Raw genomic sequence first — 7,092 nt, forward strand, 5'->3', positions numbered from 1 at the left:
ACTCTTCGCTTTCTTACCCAGTCCTTGCCTACCCACGGATCTATATCAGCGAAACTGGTCGTTTGGTCAAAACCCGAAATCCACGAAGATCAAAGATGCGTTACATCAGATCTCTTTTCCCATCCTGCAGTGGCAGAATACTGCCAAATTACAGCACATTCCGTATTATTTTAAAAAACTCACATTCTCTTAGAGATTTTTATGTAATAGCTACTTCTTATTTCATAAGAACTCCTAAAACGGTAAAAATTTTAAGCATCTTCAGAATATAAAAAGAAATTAAGAGACTTTATCCCTTATGTGGAATCCAACTCTGCACTACTTTACTGTACCAATAACCCTGGTTGGACTGGACTAATGGTAACTGGAAAAAAATGACATGTAAGATCATTTTTACAATAAACTTTAATAAAATGTAAAGGAAATGAAAAAAAAATAGCACAGACAATATCTTCATACATAGACTGACAGGTTATCTATAATATTCTATAATTCTACAGAAGTGATAACGTATATTACAAAGATTATAAAAATAATAAACTATATTTTTCAGTTCTCGGCGTCCTCTGCAATTGAAATTGCTGATTAAATTTGTAAATACCTGTTTTGTTTTATTAAACTGTTACATAAAAATATAAAGTTACTTATATAATTATATATTTCTTGTTAATAGTTCAAATTTGTTAATCTTGAGTAACATCATCATTAGGTATAGAGGTTTTAAGTTTGACTTAAATTTTAACAAATAAAGCCAAATAATTTATTTTAATATCTTAAATAGTATATAGGGTGTTTTATTCGATATATTTCAATATATCTATATATATATATATATATATATATATATATATATATATATATATATATATATATATAAGTAAAAAGTAATGGCATGTCTCGCAAAACACTCTGTTTTGTGAGACATGCCATTACTTTTTACTTTTATTATTCACTCGCATTATCCTTTTCTATATATATATATATATATATATATATATATATATATATATATATATATATATGTATATATATATATATATATATTTAAACTAATTTTCGTTGTATAAAACATAAATTGTTTTTTTCTGAGGGACAGGTAAAGACTAACAAGCAAAGAAAATAAATATTTATACACCAAACTACGTCGAAACTACGCCAAAAACATGGAAAATTGGGAACCTTACAACGAACGTTTTATCAAAGTGGCCATTAAGAGGAATTCAAATAACAAATTGTGTCATATTGTGTAAATTACGAGTACTTGGTCCAAGAGAAAAAAGCTTTGGAAGAAGGCGTTAGGAAACTACTATTTGAGTAGTTATGTTCAAATGTATCTGCTTGTTACAAATAAGTCCCTAGTTATATTGCAGGCGAGTCTAGTATTACCTCAAGGTACTTTATTTCACTCACCAGATTTAGATTTGTACTATTCGGTTTTAATTCCGGACTTAATTCCTCTAAACAAATACTTCTAAGAAATTTCATAATTTTTGGCTCCTAAGGCTTATATTAAGTCCTAGACTTACAATCCGTTCTACAGTTATAGTCAGAGCAGAGTCTATTGCATTACACTCTGTGCCAATAAATTTGCTATGTGCTTAGATGGCCAGATCGTCTGGATAGCCCCGGAGATGTGTCTGTCGTTTCTGAGTCTCTGAGACAATATTTCACAAGAGAAGAGGTAAGAATTCCCCTACGCAAAGCATTTGGCTACCTGTGCAGATATTGTATCCAATCGTACCGTTGCATCTATCATATTTAACATGCAGTGTATCACCTCTTTTTTCTAACAAAGGTGTGAAAAACCCAGCGTCACCTCTTGGTTGTCTTGAACGTACCTACTTCATCTGTACAAGATGATGCAGTGCTGATTCCGTCGAGAATCCTGCTGTATATGAACATTGTCGCTGATATATCACACTTTCAACCAATAAACTATCCCTAATGTGCATATCAAGCATGTTTTCTATAAAACATTTTTATAAATCTTCTGGTGATTTATATGACCCAAATGAATTTATTGCTCAGTTTACTTTGTCGTAATCTGTCACTTCTTTTTTCACTCACCAGTTTTCTCTAGATCAACCAGTTATGGTATTCAGTCCAATGTATTACTACAATTTAGTGATGTCAGTTTAGTTGAGACTCGAAAAGTGGCTCCTGAAAAGTTTTTTCGGGGTTATTCACCATTATGAGTGTATTCCTCTAACACCTGTGGAGTAAATGTATACTTCCGAATCAACGAAGCTATTTAACGTAAATTATTGAATGGTTTTTGAAAGGAGAATTTATTTCAAAAGAATTCTTCCTATTCTTTAATATTCCTACATTTCTTCCATATTTCCAGAGTGACAGCAAGCCTCATAAAAATAGACATCAAAGACAAAAATCCCGAAGACAAAGCAGTGTTCAGAGCTGAACGATACACCATTGACAAAATTTTCTATCTGATTCTACTAGATCTGGAAAAAACCATATGACCACGTGTCAATTTCACAACAATCGAAGTGACGGGAAAATATATAAATAAACCCAGTACTTTTAAGTAAAGCACAAAAATACTACGAAAACAAATATGCAAGAATTAAAATAGAAAATGGAATCATGGTCCCATTTTAAACATGTAAGGTAAACTGTTTATCGCCCACCTTATTTGAGATTTATGTAAACAGATCTTTAGAAAAATGGGTGAGAAATTGCTGTAATACGGGACTATTTTATGAGAGAAAACATGTTTTACACTGTTCTTCGCCAATGACTGAAATAGCCATTGCGGAGGCAATGAGAAGATCTTAGCTGTAAGTTAAGAGTGGGATGTAATACAATGTTTTTAACAATCAATACGGAAATATGAAACTATATTAACGACAAAGTGGCATAGAATAATATCTTATAGTGGTAAAGACGAAAACATGTGATTTAAACTTGGAAAATTACAAGATCAAAGGTACAGAAATATACTAATATCTAGGTATTGTCTTTAATAAAAAGTCCCTATAAGAGTGTAGTTCACTTTACGGTGTAGGAATGTTACCAAACCAACTCTACCAAAGCTAATACAAACAAACTTATAACTACGAAAATGGACTGTTTGAGTCGAAGTAGTGATACATCGAAACTTTACGATGGTTTGCAATATAAAATAATTGCTTCTTCTTCATCCAGATGTGGGTCCCCCATGTTAGCCTCTTGTCAATGTCTGATACAAGATATTTTACAGTATGATTTTTAGGAATGTTCTTATTATGCATTAGGATATTTAGTGTTTCTTCGTGACATTTAGTTAATATCACGTTAACTGATTTTGCTTCGTTGATTGGTATCTTCCATTTCTTAGCCCATATTTCAATTAAATGTATGGTTTATTGTAATATTTGAGCTGCTTGTATGGGATCTGGGTCTTTGACCAGAATTGCAGTTTCATCTGCGAATGTTGTGATTGTGTATTCTTCTCCAGTTAAGAACTCAGCTGTAAAGATCGTGTAGAGAATTGGTCCCAAGACGCTGCCTTGCGGGATCCCTCCATTTATGTTGTGGATGTTAGACACACTTTCTTCGTATCTTGCATACGATAGTCTTTCTTCGAGGTATGATTTTAGTATCGTATATAGCGGCTTTCTTCAGTTTCAATACTAATCCTGAGTGCCAGACCTTCTCAAAGTCTGTAAATCATTTATACCTTACAATATGCATGTATAAGGTATAATTTGGATTTTATACTAAATTGATATAAATCGGTTTCTTGTAAGTTATAGGGTTCTCTATACTTTGATATCAAATTTACCTATATGATTTTACATATTCGAATTATATTGCTTATATAAAAACACTCTATATATTGTAGACTATGTATTAGAACAAATATTAAATGATCCAGTAAATAATCGCTTCATTGGTATTACTTAAATAATAACTGTGGTACAGATAGATTATTTAAATAATATATTAGCCAATTTATGAAGGATTTATCAAATAAAAATATATAAAAACTAAACTGTATATGAAGTATTATTTAAAGCATTTTACGGTTTGTATTTAAAAACGTATATATATATATATATATATATATATATATATATATATATATATATATATTTATTCCAAAAGTATAATATATGACGGTAATATATATTGGTTGGCTAATATTTACTGGTTCATTTTGATCATATCATCACAATTTTAACAGTTTCATAAATGTATGATTTCTAATATGTAATAGTCTAACATATCTTATGAATGTAATTAATAAATAAACTCGATATCAAATCAAAAAGGATGCATTTGTTTGTGCTACGTTATATCGTGGGTTTTCCGAGATCCCATGATCCCTAGAACTCTCCATTGACAATATAATGAAGTTAAAAGAGAAAAAAATACAGACACGATTCGACAGATTTTTTTATTTATAATTTTTTGTTTTCCCTTTAAGCCGTCTGTTGTATAGCGGACGTATTGTAAATAATTCGTTTATGTTACATCTTCCATTAATTTATTACACACATTCCAGAATTCTAGATCCCTATACCAGCTTGTACAGGTCTAGCAGACAGATATCATATATATTTGGAGCCACTTCGTTGTATCCAAACAGTCTTTGCCGCCTGAGATCTATAGTAATTTCTGCCAGTTTTCCGCAGTATTTCAACCATATTTATTATATGTCCGGCTAATAATATATTTTTAATTAGTATTTTTCTGTACTTGAGCGATTATACTTAACCGGAGTAGTAGTTATATTATCTTGAATACAGGCTTTCATCCCCTCGCGTAATACTTTTTAAATACCCAAAATTTTTTTAAAACTCGTTTTGCGAATTCTGTCTGGCTTAGAGGGGTCCTTGGGGTAGTCATGAAAGCAGGACTATGTCTGGCGTAGTCTATGAAAAGTTCATTTTGATTTTTGAAAGTTAGGGAACGCGCTTTAAAAAACCTTTCAGCCCCTTTTTACCAGCTGACTGTTGTTGAAAACGGATGCTTTAGAGAATTTCTTATAGCCAGTTTATACGCCATTCTTATAATATATTTTTTATCTAGCCGTAAAACCTAGAGTTCATTTCTAAGCAATATTTGACTAATAGTTCTTCGATGTCCGCAGACAAAACGGGACGTCTACTTAAATACAAAGCAACTAATGATTCGGGAATCTTTTCGGTATTCTTAACATACCGTTGCTCCATAGGAAAGGAACTTCAAAGTATTTTGAATCTCGTTTGTAGCCCATTTGACCGTTTCTCACAGCTGTGGCAGCTCGCATCGTCTTACCTGAGTCCCAGATTGTGCGTTTTTTAGCAGGTGGTGTCATCTGAAATATTAAAAAAGAAATGCTATAGATGCTATACACCAAACAGTACCCTAATATATTATGATACCTCTTATTAGACACACTTGATCGTCTCATATTAGGAGTAACTACGTGGGAACTTTGTACCAGCCCAAATTTTGACGTTAGGATTGATTTTTACGCCACCACAGTTTCGTGTGTTTACGAATTTAAGTAGCTCTCAGATAATTACTTAAGTGATTTTTTTATCTCTTACCTTGAAGATGAAAATCCAGTTTGAACTAGATCAATGAAAATCTTTTGACTCACAAAAAACTTTAAAAGATGGGTAATACTAGATCACAGACACTCGATCCCTTCACAGACTACTGGAAACACTACCAGAGCTTAGTTTTCACGTCACTCACCAGGCTGCAGCACTTACAAGACTCTAGAGACAGAGGTCTCATATTAGGAACGGGTCTCATAATAGGATCCTTAACCTTATGCGTCAGAATCTCTCACCTGAGGTGATGTATTCATTCGGGCTTTCATAGCTGGTGTTAGTATGCCCCCTATTATTTTGAAGCGAATCTTCTATACTGGCGTTGTATTACTTTCTTTTCTCTAAAGCAAAATCTGAGGCGAGCGTCACAAGGTGCCGTCGTCACGAATAGCGGTTCTGGACATCGATTCATTACTCTCGATCAACTAGTTTCTAGTCATCATATATTTACTCTAAGCAGGTTTAAGTTAAAAACTGAAAGTCTAGTTATTGAAAAAAAAAGTGCTACAATAATTAGCAAATAAATTTTTTTAATTAATTATTATTATGTGACACGTTGTTATGGAATATGTAAGAGTGATAATGACTCTAAATCATTTAAAGACAATACATTATTTTATAAATTTTCTAAAGCCTTATTTGTTTATAAGCAATGTTATTTCTTTTTTAAGTAAAAAACATTTATTTAATAAATATTTATTTATAAATTTATAAACGTCATCATCATCAACCTGTATGCGTTTACTGCTGGACATAGGTCTCTCTCAGCTCTTTCCATCTGTCTGACGTATATTATACATATGACGTATTAGTACAAGATCCTACTGCAGGATCACTACATTCATAACGTAGATCATCAAAATCATATTTTTACATACATTTAAAACTAGGTGAATACATTGATAATAGGTTGCCAGTCAAAAAGTGGCCGCAATATTTTTAATTCAATCAATAGTAATTAGTTTTAGACAACTATTTTATTTCGTTCATTTATTATTTAAATAAAATATGCTGCTCATCGCGTATATGCTTTTTTATATCAAATTAAAGTCAATTTCTTTCTTAATATGTTGATATTCTAACCATAGAAACAAAAGAAAAGAAGAAAATAAATAAGAAACTGAAAAGACAATAAGTAGGATTGAGGTTTAGTTTTTATTTGTCGAGTTTAGCAGAAAGATAAGAAAAAGAAAGTGTGGTACTGGTACACGGTTATAACCTAAAAACTAGCAATATGACGCACCTGGACTGGAATAATTTTAATAGGTGAGTATATAATTATATATTATTTTTTTGTTTCTATTTGACTACAATTCATTTTATTGTGGAATCTGCTCACTTTTTAATGCTTGTATGGTACTAAGAATAAGAACTATTCTACCATCAGTCATATAAAAATATGCTCTAGGAATTGTTACATTTTTAAAGTAGCAACTGGGAACTGCAAGGTCCTGGTAAAATATCTATTGAAACCGAATACACCAAAAATTATAATTATGACTCTTTCCTACATACTTGTAATACTTTTTATAATATTTTTATAATT

This window comes from Diabrotica undecimpunctata, chromosome 1 (genome assembly GCF_040954645.1).
Source record: "Diabrotica undecimpunctata isolate CICGRU chromosome 1, icDiaUnde3, whole genome shotgun sequence".
Taxonomy (NCBI): Eukaryota; Metazoa; Arthropoda; class Insecta; order Coleoptera; family Chrysomelidae; genus Diabrotica; species Diabrotica undecimpunctata.